General features: G+C 45.6%; 1 pseudogene; it reads right to left on the minus strand.

Moving 5' to 3' along the window:
• Positions 1-9,064: 9,064 nt before the first annotated feature.
• The window catches only part of LOC123158106 (uncharacterized), a 76,103-nt pseudogene continuing 64,706 nt past the window's right edge, over positions 9,065-20,461 (minus strand).

Genomic DNA, 20,461 nt, shown 5'->3' on the forward strand with positions numbered 1-20,461 from the left:
TCTCAAATTCAAATCAGTCTGACCTTGTCAATGTGTATACATTACAACATGCTCATTTCCAAACCACACCGCGCAGATCTCCGTTATATTCATGCATGCATGGGTTTCAAACATCAGGATCTCTTATTCAAATATTTGAATTCAACTTTACATTGATTATGACCTCACCTTGTCTTTTACACACACACAGTCGTCTTCTCTTTATAAATGTACCACTAACTTTCTCTCGTGCATGCATGCACACACACTACTAGTCGGCATTATCCATCACACACATGCAATCTTTTTCTTCAGGTCGGTCTCCCATGAAGGCACACACCCACACACATCCCCCTCTCCATCATATCGGGCATTCTTTATCTCTCACGCGTGCATGCGCAACGATCAATTTTCCTCTATGTATGTGTGTATATATCTAGGTCTTTCATAGTTTTCCACACAAACCGAACAATCGATATATCCAGTGAGGTCTCACCCTCTTTCCCACGTCCACGTCGATCAATCTATACCTCTCTATATAGGATTAACATATATAGCTAATACACCCACATTAATTATATATCTAACGCCCCCCTCTCATCATCCATGCCTTCCACTTCATCTCTTAGAAGCATGCACAATGGCGAAGACAGGGGGCAGTAAGGGCCCTGCCCCCCTAACATCACTATATATCGAGGCTAATAGGAATGTGATCATTAGACAATTGCTGCTAAAAATGGTTTAAGTTCATGAATTGACCCTCCTCGTAAAGGATTAGCAATGCTTGGCCCCCTAGCTCATTTATTTTTCATGGCTCTGCCACTGTGTGCAATAGCGCACGTTCTCGCCCCCCCTCTCTAAATATCGATCTCACACTTGTGCATTCCTTAATAGTCTCCCTCCACTCGGCCCCTCGCACCAACTTCTAGCCCCCCACCAGATTTTGCCACATGTACAATCTAGCAGACTCCATGGTTGAACTTAAGCATAATGCACAAACCTCAAAACAACAGTGGCTCTCTTTTGTTCTAGAATCTTCCGTATCATAACTGCCCAAACTTTTTTTCTAGTTGAATTGCCATTATTTGTTCTTACTTTATGCTTTACAATGCACAATTCCATGAATCATAAAATAGATTAAGGGCTTCTTTGATTCAAAGGATTCTCAAAGGAATTTTGGAGGATTCTAATCATTAGGAATTTTTCCTATCTTGGTTGTTTGATTTAGAGGATTGTTAACCATAGGAAATTTTCCATATGATTCATTTGCACTAGATTTCATAGGAAACATCCCATCCACTCAAACCTCTTTGAAATAATTCTGCGTTTTTTCTATGCACAATCAAACACTCGTACAATCCTGTAGGATTCAAGACGACATTCCACTATAATCCCATGTTTTTCCTATTCCTGCGTTCTTAGCTTTTTTATAAAAACAAATTGATTTTGAATGAGATGAACTATAAGAATGAAACGAAGGGCTACATCAGGCATATATGACTCAGAGCTTACATGCTATAGTGTGGTATTTATTCATAATTTGGTTACAAAATCTGATGCGTGCAATGCACGTGTACCTTACTAGTACTTCGGGTATGTGCAAAACACGTAAATTAGAATACCAATGGCACGCTACACAGTGTCTCTCTTACAGTTCATGAAGGCGTTGTCGCGACCTCCTTGTGTGGATTGATCATAGTGACGTGCTGCTGGTTCCAGAAGAATGTACTCATCCTCCCTGAGCCATACTGGCGGTACATGCACGAATCGAAGATGAGCACGCACGCCACGCACGCACTCATTCCGTCGCACGCACACGCGGGTACACGGGCGGATGCAATTTTGTACCAAGATCCACCCCATGTGATAATTTGACACATGTAAAGTCGTTCACTTCATTGATGGTCAATTAATACAGCGCATGCAAATTGAGTGGACGTGAGGGCGGAAGAAAGACATGATTACTCCACTGCGTGCATGCAAGTAGTTAAATTGTGGGTTGCTAGTAGTACTTCCATTGGTCTCCTTCGTATTTTCTGCCAATTTTTGACAGTAACATAATATTGACGCATTGGAGCAGTGTAGTACTTGAAATTTATGTTTCGCTAAACTCATCGGGAGCCGTTTCGGGCCTCGAAACCAAAACCATCAATTAATCTTTACCTTGTTCCCATCACATTCGAAAGCCTGCTCACACCTACTAGTACGTACCAAACCTGAACGTGTTCCCACTATGCAGGTATTAGTACTAGTGCTAGTACTTAGGTTATAAAAAGGGGAACTACCTAACCGAAAATTACTCTACCTTTCCTCCTCATAAGTGCTTCTTCTTCGTCCGTTGTTGCCATGGCCGGTGAGCAGAGCTCTAGGTCGAGAACTACTCGTAACAAGGGAGCGGCAACCAAGGCTGCAGAAAAAAAGAGAGGGTCGCCGCCACGCAGAGACCTTGAAAGATCTCTCACGGGCAGGCGATGGCTCCCAGGAGCGCCCTAGCCACGGAGGTGAACATGCCGAGCCGGCGGAGCTGGAGTCGTTATCCCTCGACGGCATGCCCGATCAGCTCAATAAGCACCTCAATAAGCAGAAGGAGTTCATCCAAGGCTTGATGGAGTTGCTGAAGGAGAGCCTCAATGACATGCCCGCTGAGCTCAATAAGCAGGGGGAGTTGACCGCCGGCTTGGTATGCTACTGAAGAAGAGCATTGCCTCGGACAAGAAGGCGACCGGTGAAATCCTGTGACTTTAGGAGGACAAGGTGAAGCTCTGCCACGAGATCGACCTATTGAAGGAGAAGAACGCCGGCTGGAAGAAGCTGCTTGAGAATAGTAGTTCCTCGATGAAGATGCTGCAGGCCCTCATCATGGAGCAAAAGGAGGAGTTGGCGAAGCTCCGCATTGAGCACCCGGCTGCTGTCAAGGTACGTAATGCGGCTGTGGAACAAATGATGAAGGCTCGCGTCGAGAAATCCCGCCTCATGGACAGAATGAAGAAGATGGCGGAGGAGACGCGCAAGGAGATGGAGGTCGTGGAGGCGATGAAGAAGAAGTTACGACTCCGCGGTGAATTAGATCATTTGGGGTGATAATCTTCCTTCTTCTTTTGCTCCTGTGTTTCATCTTTTGCTTCGGGTGTTTCGCCCCACGTGTCATGTTCTCTGCGAGGCATGAATAGAACAATGCTTTTTTTAGGGAATGAATATAACAATGCTAACAATGAGATGACTAGCAAATTAGATCATTTTTTATCGCCATATGGCACTGGGCTATCGTGTTTCGTGCTCCTCCGTTGCAGTACTACTCCAGTGGAAAATTTGAGTATACCACACGGTTCTTTGCTCCTCCTCAGGTCGTCGGCACATTTATACGAGCAGTCAAATCACAAGGCCCCGCCTTCCAGCAGTAATGAGCCGTCAAATCACAAAGGCCCTCGCCTCTCGTGAAACCGACCAAGCTAGACTGCCCCACCCTCTATCCTTTTAAAAAATGTATACTTTTGTACAACAGTAGTATCAATGGATTGCGCCATGGAGCAAAACTTGAAATTAAAAAAAAAGGTGGTACATATAGAGAGAGCTCATTGCCAAATTATGCATATAGTACTATTAAAAGGCTAGTCACAATAATGGTGTCTGGCACAACCCACCCCTCAAATAAAACTAAGCATCCTAGAATTCTTTGACAAAACTAAGCACCCTAAAATTCTTTGACAAGTAGGAGCGAACTACCAGCGTGCGAACGGCAGGGTAGTGGCTTTCCATTCTCCCATGATACCGGATTCCGAGAGCCTTCGATTTGAGATCGAATGGTTGCATGGCGTGATTCTAGACCTATGGGTAAATATCCTATCCTAGAGGGTTATTCTGCAAATTTTCAGCAACTTAGCATGCGAACGTTTGATCTCAGATCCAAGGGCTGCTAGCAGCCCGTATCATGGTCGCGCCTACCATGACCATCACGTCGCTCGCGCGGCCGCGCCTTTGGAGATTTAACATGGTGCGTTAGGCTATCTGATGTTGGCATGTCATACATAGTCATCACTTAGTCACTCATACTACAACAAGGTTGGCTATAAGGTTGGCTATAAGTGTATTTTTTTACTCCTCTCTATCTCTTTCTTCGTACTCCCTCCGTCCCATAATATAAGAACGTTTTTGACACTAGTATTTATTGCATTTTCCAACGAGTGACCTCTTCCAATGAAATGGTGTTGCTAAGTTTGCTTCATTTAATTAGCTATAGACTCAAAATTGTCTTTTCACCTAGGTACACGCGCTTAGCACCATTTCTTCCTTGGGTCACCAAACTAGTCTCTCTCATCTCGATTAACTTGCCACATCAGACTTTATGCCTATGTGGCAAGCTTAGCACCTGTAGGAGCAAGTAAGGCTGCTTGTAATGGGAGTTGTATCATGCATGCCAACTATGCAATCTTGATGAGGTGACATCAAACTAAATGAAGAAAAGAGAGAGTTGAGTATCATAGTACGATACTGTAGTATCATATTAAATGATGTGCTACTATGTGTCATGCATTACAATAAGTAAACTATCATATGATACCAACACATGATACTATGCATTACGGATGTAGTAGCATACAAAAGTATCATATGCATGATACTAGTATATGATACTCTCCATTACGACCAACCTAAGTACAATAGTGCACTTTACATGGCATTTTTGCATATGTGGAGGAAAGAGTGGAAAGGAAAAAGTGGAGAAGTGGGCTCTCATGCAAGAGCCAGCCTCTACTACATGGTGAAGCATTGGGAGAGGCACCTGTATGGAGGTGGTCAGGAATCGGGAGACTCACGCCGGTCGTAGCGCCGCAGTTAAAATGATAATGGCAAGTCAAATCACGGGGCCCCACCTGTCCAGCAGTAACTCGCTGTCAAATCACACAACCCTACGTTTGCAGCAGCCTACTCCCTTGTCTTCTCGCGTCTCTATCAAACCGACTAGGTGAAACTGCCCCGCCTCCTACCGCGCAGGAAAAGCCCCGCCCTCGACTTTTAAATAGTATACAGTATACTAATTTTGTATCCATGGATTGCGCCATGGAGCAAAGCCTCTAGAAAACGACGGTACACATGTACAGAGTATACAACACGCCCGTCGCATTCGCGTCGCACCCTAGACGGTCGGTCGGTCTAGCACGCTGCTCTCCGAATGGAACGCGCTTCATATTGTGTTTGCACACAAATGTGTGATGGCAATTAAGAACCGACCATAGGCACACTCCCCGGCCCCGCAAGTCAGGTGACTTAATAGAAGAGGGAGACGAGCGATAGTTGTCATGGAGTTAACACGTCAGATGTCCTTAGTGTGAGGACTTAGTCGCGAGGCCAACGCATCTATGTGGTAGCTTGAGAGGGGTTGAGCGGAATCGAGAGATGCAACACAAGACAAGGGTTTAGATAGCTTCGAGCCCCGGGAAACATCATCCGGTAACAACCCTACATGCTGTTTGAGGATAGATCTCATTATCATCACGAGGGAGTCGCCGGAAACCGGCTCTCCTCTAGTTGTGTCTAGCCCTAGAGATTGTTTCTTGCTTCTCCCTATTTGGGGAGCCCTGCCCCTCCTTATATAAGTTAAAGGGGCGGGTTACATGTAGAGTCCATCTCGGACTAAGACTTAAACTATTTTTGACTTCTCTTCCTGGGCTTCATAACATCATCTGGTTTAACATTGTCTACCGGTTTAACATTGTCTGTCGGTTTAATATTGTCTGCCGGTTTAACATTGTAATCCAGTTTAACATTGTCTGCCGGGTTATGATTGACTTAACACCTGCCGGTGCTACCATCTGTCTTAACTCTGTCGGTTTAACATTCGCCGGTTTACCGTCTGCCTTAACTCTGCCGGTTTAACACTCGCTGGTTTACCGTCTGTCTTAGCCATCTGTCTTAACTGTCTGCCGATTTAACACTCCATCCGGGTCATACCGCGGGGTATATCCCCGACATTAGCCCCCAGTTTAATTTGGATTTATCCATGTTAAACTGATCCTAATCATCCTTAAGTCCTTGTCACTTCCTTCTTTCTAGAAAATCCGGTTTAATAGGCCAGCTTCATAATCAACTTGCTGATATTGGTTTCTCATAGAAAATATATTGTGAAGAATAACTCCTTTGATTCAGCTCCCAATGCTTAAAAACAATATTGGTCCTTGAAATACTCATCTGATCTTTAGCTGGTTTAAAGACGTAGAACTTGCCGGTTTATCATTGCCAAGATCACCGGTTTATGAATATTGATAGCACCGGGTCATACTTATAGTTAACATCCAGCTTGAAGATATACCTCTTATATGCCTATCACTTGTAGCCCCCAAGTCTTAAGAAGGTAGCATAGCAACATCTTAAGACTTGCCTCAATATAAATATCACAATCTTGAAGAAATCCAGGTTGTTCATCTCAATCACTAGTCAGAATTGAGTATTCCACATATGTAGCCCCCAAGTGCCGGGTTGTCATGCTTGCAGCAACCTGGGACTTGTAATTGCCTGATGCTAATAAAAACTTCAACCAGTGTAGCCCCCAAGGGCTGGGTCATTATGCAATAATGAGCAGGGACTTTGTAAATATAATATTGTAAACTTTGAACAGCAACGTGTAGCCCCCGAGGGCCGGCTCAGTAAGATAATATTGAGCTGGGACTTTGATATATACTTCAATGAAAATAACATCATATGATGTAACCCCCATCATGGGGCTTGAATTCATGTCCACAAGGTTAAGAGCCTTGTGCTTTACCAACTGAGCACGGACCCTTCAATGTAATGGATAAAAAGCTTTGTACCTTAAATTATTGACAAAGGCAATTGGTAGCCCCCAAGGGCCGGGTCATTACAATGTGATGATTCGGGTCTTCAATAAGATGAGCAAAAAATGACTTTGCATTAGCCCCCAAGTGTCATGGTGCATGCTTGTAGCGACATGAGACTTGCATATTTGATGTAATCTCAACTTGAATAATGTAGCCCCAAGTGCCGGGTTGTAAGCCTGCAGCGACTCGGGACTATTCCTTGAATTGTAGAATAAATCATATCCATTGATAATATGATAGCCATTGCGCTAAAGCGACTTTGAAAACCTTGATCATAATACTGGTTATTGATAACCATACTAAAATCCAGCCATGTTGGCTATTTGAATAATATACCCAATGATTTATAAGCACATAATACCAATGGCGCAATCGAAATATATACTGGCGACTTATAGTCCAAAGCCACGCCGGGTCAATAAACACCAGATTATAAATGATCATGTACTGACAACTTGTAGCTGAAAGTCGAGCCAGGTTAATGAACACCGGGTTAATTTGATGACTGACAGTCATGCCGGGTCAATAGACACTGGTTCAACATAAAATTTATCAAAGGATAAAAACTTGGCAAAAGCAAATAAAACCATGTAGTCGAGGCTTTTCAAGGGCTGCCAGGCCCAAATTCGAGGCTTTTCATGGGCTGCCAGGCCACTGAGTTAAACCATTTGACAAAGCCTTTTAAGATGGACCTCCAACTAACCAATCGTTGTTTTAACTTTGACAAGTTCAGGGTATGTATAAGATTGACTTGTCAAACGTTTGGCGGGTCATGCCAGGATTACCTGGATAGGAGTGGCTTACTTGATGAAGGCAGGTTAACCCGGGGTTTTAGGTGAATACACCAGGCTTCCAAGCCGTGCTTGATAGCATATTACAAGGGTCCTTTCAAACTCTTTGTTGAAGTGCACAAAGAGCCCCCAAGTAACTTTGTGAGCTGTGCTCAATGGGTGCCTACGTTTGAGTTGTGCTTAGCATCCATACTCTCTTTGGCCCCTTGGGTGTGAAACTCCCAAGCTGTATTGTGGCGTCATAGCCAGATTAATGGACAGAACTCCGCTTTGTCAGCTGAAGCCCCCATGTAACCAATAATATGATAAGCCAATAAGCAGGATACCCATGTTTCAACCGTGCATCATGGCAACAGGTCCTCTTCGGCAAACTTTAATTTTTTGCAAGAGATAAATTCTTCTTGAACCGGGATTTTGAACCGGATATTGACAGCTTCAGAGATTTGTGGGAGATAAATTTCCCCTTGAACCGGATTTTAAACCGGATGTTCGAGAGCTTCAACGTTTTATGAGAAAGAGATGTGTTTTGAACCGGATTTTGAACCAGAATCCTTTCTGATGACCCGGAACTTCTTCATTGAGCCAGGATTTTGTCATATACTTTTTGAGCCGGAAATTCTCTGACGGCCTTTATATTTCATCAATATAGCAGTAGCCTCCGGGACAGGATTATCTTTCACTCCATCGTCCTGGGGTTCTTAAATTTGCTGAAACTGGCAAGACTTGCGGAGTCATGTCATCATAGCCCCCGAATCTTAAGACGGCTCGGGGAGTTGGATTTAGATTCTTCATACTTGGTCGTGATATAAACCGGCATATAGCTGAATAGCAGAACACCGTCACATGTTGAAGTTGGAAGCAAGGTGGCGAGTTACCGATCTTCGCAACACTCATTCTATATCCTTGGCATTTGATAACGTGATGTGAATCCACGAAAACTTGAGGTCGGACGTGGCGGATTGTGAATGGCCACGTATGACTTGCGTCAGTAATCCGGCCAGCGGTGTTGCAAACCGGCGCAGATGGGTGAGTTAATCACGTCGTTTTGATGTAGTGAACAATTGTCCCGCATCAACAATATTGCAGACCAAGACAAAGATAAACTGCTCTTTGACAATAAATAATATGTACCAATAAAAATATATGTTAGATGGATATCACCTGATGCGCCAGGCCAGAAATAATCCGCCATGAAATTGATGATCGCTAGGTGAAGTTGAAATCGCTCACGGGTGAACCGGCCGTTGCGTGGTAAACCAGTGCGGATGGGTGAGTCGGCCGCGACGTTTGTAAGCCGGCGCAGACAGCGAGTCGGCCACGGCGTTGTAAGCCAGCGCGGACATGTGAAACGGCCGTGAGAGGCAGACGGGCGAGTTGTCCACGGCGTGTTGTAAGCCGGTTGGCACGTTGATGTAGACCGGACCGCAGGGGCAACGGCTTGGTGCATGATTCCATTGAAGCTCAGTAGTCGCAGAACAAGCTTGGAAGCACCCAAACCTGCGGCCTCCCGAAACCAACCCCTGGTTCACTTGGATACTGTGCAGGGAAGCATTTACAGGTCCCGTCGATAAGAGAATACTCGCTCCATCCCCCACTCCAGGACAATGATCCATACACACAGTCGGCACGGATCCCTGGAACATCTGGACCAAGGCACGCGACAAAATCGTCGTAGCCAATAAACAACGTCCGCCCACCTAGGATCGTTGTCATCACCGACTTCCCCACATTGAAGTCCCACCAGAAAATCTTGTATTCCAGATCGATGCGCCCTACCTTCCAGATAAGGAGGGGCTCGCCACCGCACTCCCTCAGCAATGATCCGCCTACGGCCTCCTTCAGAGTCTCTTCAAGGTCCTTGTCGAATCCACCCCCAAGCATCCACAGTTCCATTGTGTTGTCCTTGGGGAGCGAAGCCATCACGAGCCCGCAGGAGGGGAGGAGCCCGTAGAGGGCGCCATTAACAATGCGCCAGTCCTGGATCTCAAAGTCGCCGCCGTAGGACGCGACGGCCCAGTGGCCATACGGCGTACCATAGGCTGCAGTACTGGATCTCCGTGCGGCCCTTCACAGGGGCAAAGACGTAGCCACCACTGAGGATGATGCGGATGTACTCCAGCGGGGGCCTGGGGAGGCGGGCCTACACACCGGAGAGGAGATCGGTGAGGAGGATCTCGCCGGTGGCGCCGTTGACGGGGGCGCCGTCGACGCGGGCGCCGTCGGAGGTAAGGACCCCAACCGGTCCTGGCGAATGGGAGGCGGGCGCAGAAGCGGAGGAGGCGGCGGTCGGGGACGTGGAAGAGGGCGAGCGAGAAGGCGGCACAGCCGAGCTCGAGGACCTTGAAGAGGGACAGCGAGGGGTCGGCGGTGTGGGGCACTAGGAGGTGCAGCAGCTGGAGCGCGAGCAGGTACCGGCACATGGGCAGGGCGGTGCGGTAGGCGCGGCAGCCGGCGCGGAGGGCAAAGAAGTCATGCAGGCTCGTTAGGTGCTTCACGATATTCGGGACCAGCTCCGCAGGGATGTACGGCCCGCCGGCGTCTGCATCGCCATCGACGGGTGCGTTGGAGGGTAGTTCATCGGAGGTGACTTGGCGGTGGCTTGGAGGCAGAGATTGCAGCCCAAGTCCGAGTCGCTGTCAGTTGGATGAAGACCTCGTCCGTGTTTTCCTTTGATTGCGGTGACGGCTTGAGGCGCGCTGTTGACCCGGCGGCAACGTGGATGGAGGGGGCCAAGCTTGGAGGAAACGACCGGGCGCGACGGTGGTTTTGGAGGAGGCTAGGCTTCAGCTTGAAGGCGAGGTGCTCGACGGTGGCAGCTCATGGGTTTGTCCTCGGCCAGGGCGGTTTATAAACGGGACTGGCACGACTGTTCAACCGGCGGTGGGTTGGAGATGCACCGGCGGCTCAAGGCGGATGAAGAGGTGCATCGATTGCCACAACGAGGGCGACGACGGCTCGTAGCATGGTGAACCGGCTGAGAAACAAATGCATCAGGCAAAGGTGAAACAGGGCGGTTTAAGGAAACTCCCTGGGGTGGCAATTCAGCAATGGTACAAGCTGGCTTCTGAGGCTACGAATCATGACAAAGGCGGATTAGTGGCGACTTGGTAATCTTCACTTTTATGAAAAGTCCTGGTCTTGTAACAGAACGGGTCACGGCTGTCCGAAAATCCCTGACTGTCTCGAACAGTTTGGAAACATATGATTCCTCTCTGCCACCAAATATGTATTAAAAAATCCTGCCAGCTCTGGTACAGATCGTTCCTTCTCGGATTGATACGCAGTGTACAACAGCTACCGAAAAACTCCTCTCGGCCTTGTCAACACGCCACTGTAGGCGAAAAAAACTGATCTCATATTTAGCCTCAACAGATTATGTTCCCTCAGCGATGCATAAAATGCCAAACCCTAATGCTGCTAGTTTCAAAACCAACAATTCTGATCGCAAACATTGAATATTCTGGCTCCATCAAAGACTATCTCAAGTCGGTGGTTTATCACGGCGCGTGCATCTATGTGGTAGCTTGAGAGGGGTTGAGCGGAATTGAGAGATGCAACACAAGACAAGGGTTTAGACAGCTTCGGGCCCTGGGAAACATCATCCGGTAACAACCCTACATGCTGTTTGAGGCTAGATCTCATTATCCTCACGAGGGAGTCTCCTCGAGTTGTGTCTAGCCCTAGAGATTGTTTCTTGCTTCTCCCTCTTTGGGGAGCCCTGCCCCTCCTTATATAAGTTAAAGGGGCGGGTTACATGTAGAGTCCATCTCGGACTAAGACTTCTCTTCCTGGGCTTCTTAACGTGTGCCGGTTTAACATTGTCTGCCGGTTTAACATTGTCTGCCGGTTTAACATTGTCTGTCGGTTTAACATTGTCTGCCGGTTTAACATTGTAATCCGGTTTAACATTGTCTGCCGGGTTATTATTGACTTAACACCTGTCAGCGCTACCATCTGTCCTAACTCTGCCTGTTTAACATTGGCCGGTTTACCGTCTGTCTTAACTCTGTCAGTTTAACACTCGCCGGTTTACCGTCTGTCTTAGCCATCTGTCTTAATTGTCTGCCGGTTTAACACTCCGGCCGGGTCATAATAGAGAAGTGTTGTACTACGTTGGTGCTTGGACGATCCCTGCAAGACACGGAAGATCAGTTCGTCCATGCATGTGACCAGACTCCAGCAGACATGCCTGGATTGGCTATCGTCTACATATCGTGCAGGCTGTGCTGTACATGGCTGTAGTTGTGGTGAGAAATCTAAAAAAAGGTTTCTTGTCATCTCGCAAAATTAGGTGTCATGTGCTTCGGATCACTGCGAGGGTTAAACAGCGACAACTAAGTTGGGCTAGTCATTGGGGGCACATGCACGAAGACTACTCGGCTGCCATCTAGGTCAAGCCGGCTATGTTAATTAGGACATCTATCGACGGACCCCTTTTCTACGAGTTTATCTTCAATTTGAGCTCTGTTCCTCGTCTAGTTTGTTTGTCAGGATTCATGTTGTCTCGTTTGGGCAGTGAGGTTATGATTTCTTGTCATGTGGCATTTTTTCGTGTTATATGTTATAATCCGGTGCTTCAGACCAAAATGACGACAACTGCGCCTCCGGCCCACATGCATGAAGACTTCTAGATAGTCATTGACGAGGTCAAGCCGGCTCCGGTAGACAAAAGAAAACTAGTACTACTCCACTATATAGACAGGAGCCTCCGCGCTTGGTTGCTAGTGTTGCTCTCTTCACACTATCTCAGCCTCTCCAGATCTAAACACGACAGCGGTGGCCTCTCTCTCTCTCTCTCTCTCTCTCTCTCTCTCTCTCTGCTCACCGCTGGTCACAGATCCAGCCGGATCCTCTCCGCCGGGAAGGTGAGAAGGTGCATTGCCGTTCTCTCCCAAGCACCGCTGGCGAGGGAGGGTCTCCGACCCCTTCTTCCTTGCTGCCGTAGTGTGGGCAGATCCGGCCTCCCGCCACCCACCTAGCGACATCCCAGTGACCATCAGGTATAACTTCCTTCGAAACCGTCCTTGCTCTACTTCCCGAGCTCCTGACATCGCTACATTTGTATCTTTTACTATTTCTCAGGCCCCCTCGTAGATAGGATCGATCGGCTGTTCGAAAACCACCTAATTTTTTTACGTTTAAGAGGTAAAACTAGTTCATGCACTCAAATCTAGTACTACTTGGTTCAAACAAGGAAGAAAGGGGGTGGGGGTGGGGGAGGATTTGTTACCTGAATCTAGGACTTGGTCGAAATAGGAAATAATGGGAGCGAAAAGTAGCAGAGACTGGCTATCCAAGTGGTCTCTAGGTATAATAGGGAAATAAAGGGAAACACAGTACAAACTCAATATAAACTCGATCTATTGGTTGAAAAAGGAAAGAAAGTGGGGATTGGGGGACAAGTCAACAGAGTAAGTCTAGCACTAGATTTGCTAGCCTCACACAGTATAAGGTGGCTATACCGAACAAAAATGGGACCAACCCAGATATCATGTTCTGATGTTTGTTGCCCCGAGCCGCTCTTATGTAATGCCACTGGTAAAATGTAGCAGTCGCACTATTAAAGGTAAGGACACGTTAAACCAATGTTGTTTTCAGTGTAATGCCTCCACACTACAAAAAAATACACTTCCGTGATGATACGTGTTTGTCACAGTAGGTCGCGTTTTTTGTCATGCATGTACATCCATGACAAATTTATGACAGAATCGAGATAGTCATACCTATGCTGTCGTAGAAGTGTTCGATGACATTACCAAAATTATCATCACGGAAGTGTCCACTTCCATGACGATAAATCGCGCGTCACAAAAGTGCTTTCGTCAAGGGTGACCGACATGTGGCATCCACCGTAACGGAATGCCATTAAGCTATCGGGTCGGGTTTTGGATCCTATAACCCGTTAACAGCCCCGACCAATGGGGATTTTCCACGTGTAAAATCATCATTGGCTAGAGGAAACTCGTGTCGGCTCATTGTTGGGACATATGTCATCCACTCATTGGACATAAGGCGCCTATGATACGTCGACACGTGGCACGGCCAAACAGAGGCCCATTCTTGTGAAAAGGCCGGCCCATTTGACTTGGTCAAAAGGTGACGGGCCGGCCCATGGAAAGCCTGTTAACGGCCTGTTCGCATATAGCCCATTTACAGCCCGCTAACCCAAAGCCCGTTATGCCCTATCCGAATTAGGCCCAGTAGCGTCATCTGGGCCATCCAATATGATTCCAGCCCGTTTTCACTTCTGGCCCATTTATGGCCCATGACGTCTTTCGGCCCATATGAGGCCCTATGTAACTCTTGGCCTATTAACGGCCCGTGGTGAAACTGGCCCGTGATGAACAGTGTATTACTTTAGACCCATTAACGGCCCGTGGTGAAACTGGCCCGTAATGAACAGTGTATTGCTTTGTACCCATTAAGGGCCCGTTATTCAGTTGGGCTGTTTACAACCCATGTTATCTTCCGGCCTTCTCAGAGCCCATTTATTCTTGGGCTTATTTGCAGCATTCGGTTACTTATGGCCCGTTACTGTCATTTTCTGCTTGTGGGCCAAATTCAGCCAGTCGTTACAGTCAGCCCGTTTGTGGTCTGTTAGTCTGTTGGGCCATTTTCATAGCATCACCAGATACGACCTATTAACGGCCCGTTATGGCCAGCCAATAAAACGTATGATTTCCATTATAGGCCCGTCTACGGCCCATTAAAGGCCAGTACAAGACCCATAAATGAGTCAGCGGCCCATGGATCCTACGTGACGTAGAAGGCCCATGGATCCTGCGAGACATAGAAGGCCCATGGACACTACGAGACGTAGAAGGTCCATGGATCCTGCGAGACATAGAAGGCCCATGGATCCTACGAGACGTAGAAGGCCCATGGATCCTACGAGACACAGAAGGCCCATGGTCGGGCGAGTTGGCCCCCATTTGAATGATATAGCATATTCAAAGAATTGTCCTACTCAATACTATCACCTCTAAAAAGCATACACTATACAACAAAGAGATCAAGGCACTGAAAGATAGAATAATCCTACACTATACAATAAAGAAATTACAACCGATTATACCCACTTGGCATTATGGTACGGCACAGGTGATAATAAAGCATACACAAGTAGCAAATTACATACACTGGGCAAATACGGCTCATACATCATGGACGCGCATCAACTTAACTCCATTTGAACTATAATCTCTTCAGAAAATAGGATTGGCGGGATTCAGATAGCACAAATTTCAGTCTGCAAAATCTCCAATTCCTTCATGGTTACCTCGGTGTCTTATTTCATTTTTTTGACTCCTACATCTAATACCTGCATGTCCAGTCTCAACTTGTTGATTATACATTGACAATCATGTACACGTTGTCTTGCCACCTCTAGTTGATGCTCGAGAACATCAACACATTCCAATTCCAATCCATAATCATTCGGTAACGGCCATGCCGCACTGCTCGCAGATTTTTGTGTTGATGTCACTTCATCCTGAAATGTTTCTGTAAGTACGCATGACTAGGGCAAAAATATAGTTACAACAGTGAAGCAAACAAGACACTATTTTGTACTACATGGCAAAACAGGACTAACAATAATGTTACACGTCACTTTCACAAAAAATGTTACATGTCATGAAGCATAAGTAGGTGATATTTTAAAAATTATAAAAAAGATAGTCTGTGCAGCCTGCATACAGAAATCCCTCTTAGATCACCAGAGGAGCATGATGTTGGGGCCCAATCGAAAACACAGACAAGTTACAAATTTAGACAGCATGTTGCGTATAAGTAAGCAAGCAGTTGGCCATTCTGTACCTCAATTAAAGTCTTAGGGAGCATAATGAACAGCAGAGGGTTTCATACAAACATACTACAGTAGGCAAAACTATGCAGTCATTAGCATAGTATAAACTAGATTGTGAGCCTCATGCAATAATAGTTGGTTAATAGACTTCAAAGCTTCAGGCACACTTCGGAAGAATAATTAAATGGTAAGGCCTTTAATTATGTCAACTAATAGTGATACAAGTACCGAACATCAGGCATAATTATTTGGGCATCTCATTAAGTGAGGACAAATAAAGCAATTGAAAAGAGAAAATTAACTATGCCTGAAACAAACAAGGAATTGAACTGTTGAGTTGCATACAGTGACTTACCTTAGCAGGTTGAAGAGACTCAGCGCAGCTCCTACTTCTCTTGCAAGGCTCCTTCCTAACATCTTGTACTTGGAAATCCTCAATCTTATCTTCATTGCACCCCCTCTACAAGGTGACACAAACTAGTTACTCGTCTCCTTGGAAGATAAATATGCATACTTTCCAGTCTGTGAACACAAAAGGATGAGATTATAACAAAACAACACCACATAATGAAACATGCCGCATCTCTTGCACTTGCACACAATGAAATGAGCATTTACTATGTCTGCACTATGTAAAAACTAGGCATACCTTCGAACTGGATCTCCAGGTACTCTTGGAGGGCCTACTGTAGTGTACAGCCAAACCTTTATTCACCTATGAGTTAGACAAGGCCCCACTACAGCAGCCCCGAGTGTTAACTCGTTGACAAGCTCTGTTAGAGTGTTAGGTCAAGAACAACAAGTAATCAAAGCAAATAGTCCTAGTATGGCTGGCTGATGCAAACAAGCAATTGAACAGATGTGTGAGCAAATCTTACATATCAAGAAAAGAAGTTGTAAGTGCATCTAGTGCCACCCCTAGTTGGTTTTGGAGTATTGACGACAAAGTTGGTTGAGGGACTAATGTGTTTGTGAGAATTGCAGGATAACGCAGGTAGTGTCCCTCATTGATTCGGTTTACCTACCGGGGATGACCCCTAAAAATGTATAAAGACATTGAATACAATGGTGGTATGAGAAGATATTCATATTGAAGACTATGACATGAGAAGACATTGCGTGAAGACTATGGAGCATGAAGACTTTGTGGATTCGTTGCTTCCTTCTCTTCTTTGTTGAGTCATAGGAACCACCGTACTGTTAAGTGGGGTCCAAGTGAACTAAGTCAGAGTGACTGAAGTGATGCTCAACTCAAATCCTATGTCTTCGAGCGAAGACAATGAGAGCAAACCTGATCCAGAGCTGGATGAGTCAGCTTTGCTTGTAGCCCAAGTAAAGTTGCCGCGTGTGTTTGAAATCTGACCGTTGGAACATGTGTCAGTTCCTTAGTGACCCAGGGTCATTTTGGACAAATCAGGCCACGTTGCCTAGTGGCTATAAATAGCCCACCCCCTACACCATAAATTTGTGGCTACTCAGAGTTAGTATACGGCTTTTGTCGTTTGAGAGCAACCCACCTCGAAGCATTTGAGAGAGAGAAATCCTTGCGAGGACAAAGCCCAAACACCCAGAGCCAAAGAGTGTTAGGCATCACTGAAGTCTTTCTGTCTGTGTGACCTGAAGATTTATTACACTTGAGGACTGTGTATCCTCCAGCCGGTTAGGCGTCGCGTTCTGAGCATCCAAGAGTCATTGTGGATTGCCGGGTGAACAAAGTCTGTGAAGGTTTGGAAGTCTACCTTGAAGACTTACCAGAGTGATTGGGCGAGGACTAAGTGACCTTAGCTCAAGGGGAATAAGGTGAAGACACGGTCTTCTGAGTTGAATCTCAGCCTCCCTCACTAGACGTATAGCTGTCACAGCAACTGGAACTGGTCCAACAAATCATGTGTCTTCAACAAGTGACTGGTTCTATCTCTTCCCTCCTTTACTTAGAGTTTGTCTTCGTGAAGTCATTACTTGTCTGTCTTATCTGATTGACTTCATTGCTTGACTACTATTGTTGATTGGCTTCATACTATCTTCAACCCTGATCCTACTACCTAGCTGCTATTAGTCTTTGTACGTTAACGCTATTGCATACTTGACTATGGCTTGCTTGTTGTAGTTTATCTTCCGCTGCATATCGATTAGGTCATTTCTATTATTTGTCTTCGAAACTTCCATGTTTTGAAGACTTTGATAAAAATCGCCTATTCACCCCCCCCTCTAGTCGATAACTAGCACTTTCAATTGGTATCAGAGCAAGGTACTCCCTTGTTCTGTGTGATTCGGTTTAACCACCTGGAGTTCAGCTATGTCGACTGCAGGATTGAGGAATGTATCTTGCCCCACCTTTGACGGTCATGAGTATCCCTGGTGGAAAGCCATGATAAAGAAGCGACTCATGGCTATGGACAGAGAACTGTGGACCGTCAACGAGATTGGTCTTACCGATCTATGCAAGATGGCGGAGGCTGATGACATTCGCAAGTACACTCTACTGAACCTCACAGCGAAGGATGTCATCTGCTCCTGCTTGTCCCGAAATCAGTTCGGGAACGTCATGCACCTCAATCACGCGAAGCTAATCTGGGACCGACTTTCTGAGGTCTATGATAGTCATCTTAATCGTCATGATCCTTGGCTTGATAACTACAAGGAGTCTCTTAAAGAGATGACCTTTCCACCTGAACTGTCTTCATCTTCACCATGCCTCATGGAAGGGGGTGCTAAGGTAACTGAATGCTATCTTTCTGAAACTAGTGATGATGAATTTGGCCCCAACTATGTCAAACTTGCTTCCCTTACCACTAAACAACAAAGAGCTTTGGAAAAGATTCAAAACATGCTTAGTAAGAGCGATGATATGTTGGGCGAAGAAATGGATCAGCCAAAAGCTTTGGCTGAGAGTCTTCAGAGACTTCATTCCAAGTTTGACGCCCTTCGAGATCAACATAATGCTCTCTTATCTGATCATGAGAAACTTTCTTCTGAATGTCTTCAAAGAGAGCAAGATCTTGAAAAGATAAGAGTGGATTATGAAGTTCTTCTGAAGAAGCATGATTCATTACTTGCGCAACAGATCAGTCCCTCTCAGGATGGATTTGAACCACCATGTTTAAAATGCATTGAGCGTGATAACGCTACATCTGTTGCTGAATCTTCCACTGCTCCTGCTGTTTCATTGTCCTCAACTACTGATGTGGTTACTAACCCCTCTGCGGAGGATACCACTAGTATTACTGATGAAAATGCTAGGTTGAAGACATTGCTTGAAACAGGGATGTACAAAAGTTGGAAGGGACATCAGACACTCTGCGATGTCCTCAAAAAGCAGATTCTGAACCAAAACCCTAGGAAAAAGGGTGTTGGGTTCGAGAGGAAAATGAATGCTGATGGTTCCTATTGGAAGCCTGAGCAGTATCCCAAAACCACATGGGTTGCTGCAAAGGAACCTTCAGTGGATCCATCCACTTTATCTGGATTTACCTGTGCTAATCCTATTATCATTGATGAATCCTTTGATGCAAACAATAAACTGTTCAAAAAATAGAATGGTGAAGTGTTTGCCAGGTATATTGGTACTAACTGCAGGAATGGACCTCCTATGATGAAGATCTGGGTTCCCAAAAGCTGCCTTGAGAATCTTCCAGTGAATGTCATCATGACACCACCAGGGAAGAAGACAAACCCCAAACCAAAGGCATCATATGGTCTAACGGCTACTTATGAACATAGGACTCACTTGAGTCACCCTAATGCCAATTTTTTGTAGGGAAATCATACTCAGACTCATGAATATGAGCATGTGTCTTCAAACTGTTATGTTCATAGAACTAAGAACTTTTCTGCTTATTCACATGAGTATCATTCATTTCCTGCAAGGCTATTTGCTAGGGCTTCAAAGCCGAAATTCTCAGATGCTGCACTTAGACTCATTGCTTCTAAGCCACCCCTGAAAATGTGAGTGGTGAAGAAGAATTAACTCTCTTTTGCAGAATGTGGTCTCCAGCCAGCAATCAATGGCATCCGATATTATTGCTGGGGACCTAAAACACAAAGGGACGCATGATAAAATGACTTACTATGTATTCCACATATGAATCTCTTATCTGTCATACTGTGTGTTCTAATCTTGATCTATGCTGTGATAATCCTAGTATGCATAAAATGCTTATGCTTCACAACATACCTTGTGAAGCTTATCCTCCTAACTGCACTGTAGGGCATGTCACCAAAAGCTTCAGAATGGATTATTTACAACGGATGCACTAATCATATGACTGGTGATCGAAGTCTTCTCATGGACTCAACCTTATGTCCATCCGACAAGAGTCAATTCACATTTGCTGACACTGGTAAAAGCAAAGTATTGGGTCTAGGTAGAGTTGCAATCTCTAGGGATCAACACATGGATAAAGTGATGCTTGTTGAATCCCTTGGGTTCAACTTAATGTCTGTCTCAATGCTTTGTGACTTAAACATGATTGTGCTATTTGGAAAATATTGTTGCCTTGTACTAATGGAATCTAACAAATCTCTAGTCTTTGAAGGATATAGGAAAGATGGTCTATACGTGGTAGATTTCTCAGCAGGTCCACAGCTTGCCGTATGTCTTCTTGCAAAAGCTTCAGAATGCTGGCTCTGGCATCGAAGGCTGGGGCACGCTGGCATGAGGAACTTGCACACTCTCGTCAAGCAGAAGCATGTCATAGGCATCGAAGGTGTCAAGTTCAAGAAAGATCATTTGTGTGGTGCTTGCGAAGCTGGGAAGATGACGAGGGCCAAGCACCCCTCGAAGACAATCATGACAACATCTCAAGCCTTCGAGCTGCTACACATGGACTTATTTGGACCTACTCATTACTCCACCCTCACAACAACGACGTGTCTGTATGGCCTCGTCATTGTTGATGACTACTCAAGATATACATGGGTGCACATAATTCTCTACAAGACTGAAGTACAAGATGTCTTCAAACGATTCGCCAATCGAGCAATGAACAATTATGGCGTCAAGATCAAGCATATCAGAAGTGATGACGGCACTGAATTCAAGAACACGGGGC

The sequence above is a fragment of the Triticum aestivum genome, chromosome 7B, assembly GCF_018294505.1.
Source record: "Triticum aestivum cultivar Chinese Spring chromosome 7B, IWGSC CS RefSeq v2.1, whole genome shotgun sequence".
Classification (NCBI taxonomy): domain Eukaryota; kingdom Viridiplantae; phylum Streptophyta; class Magnoliopsida; order Poales; family Poaceae; genus Triticum; species Triticum aestivum.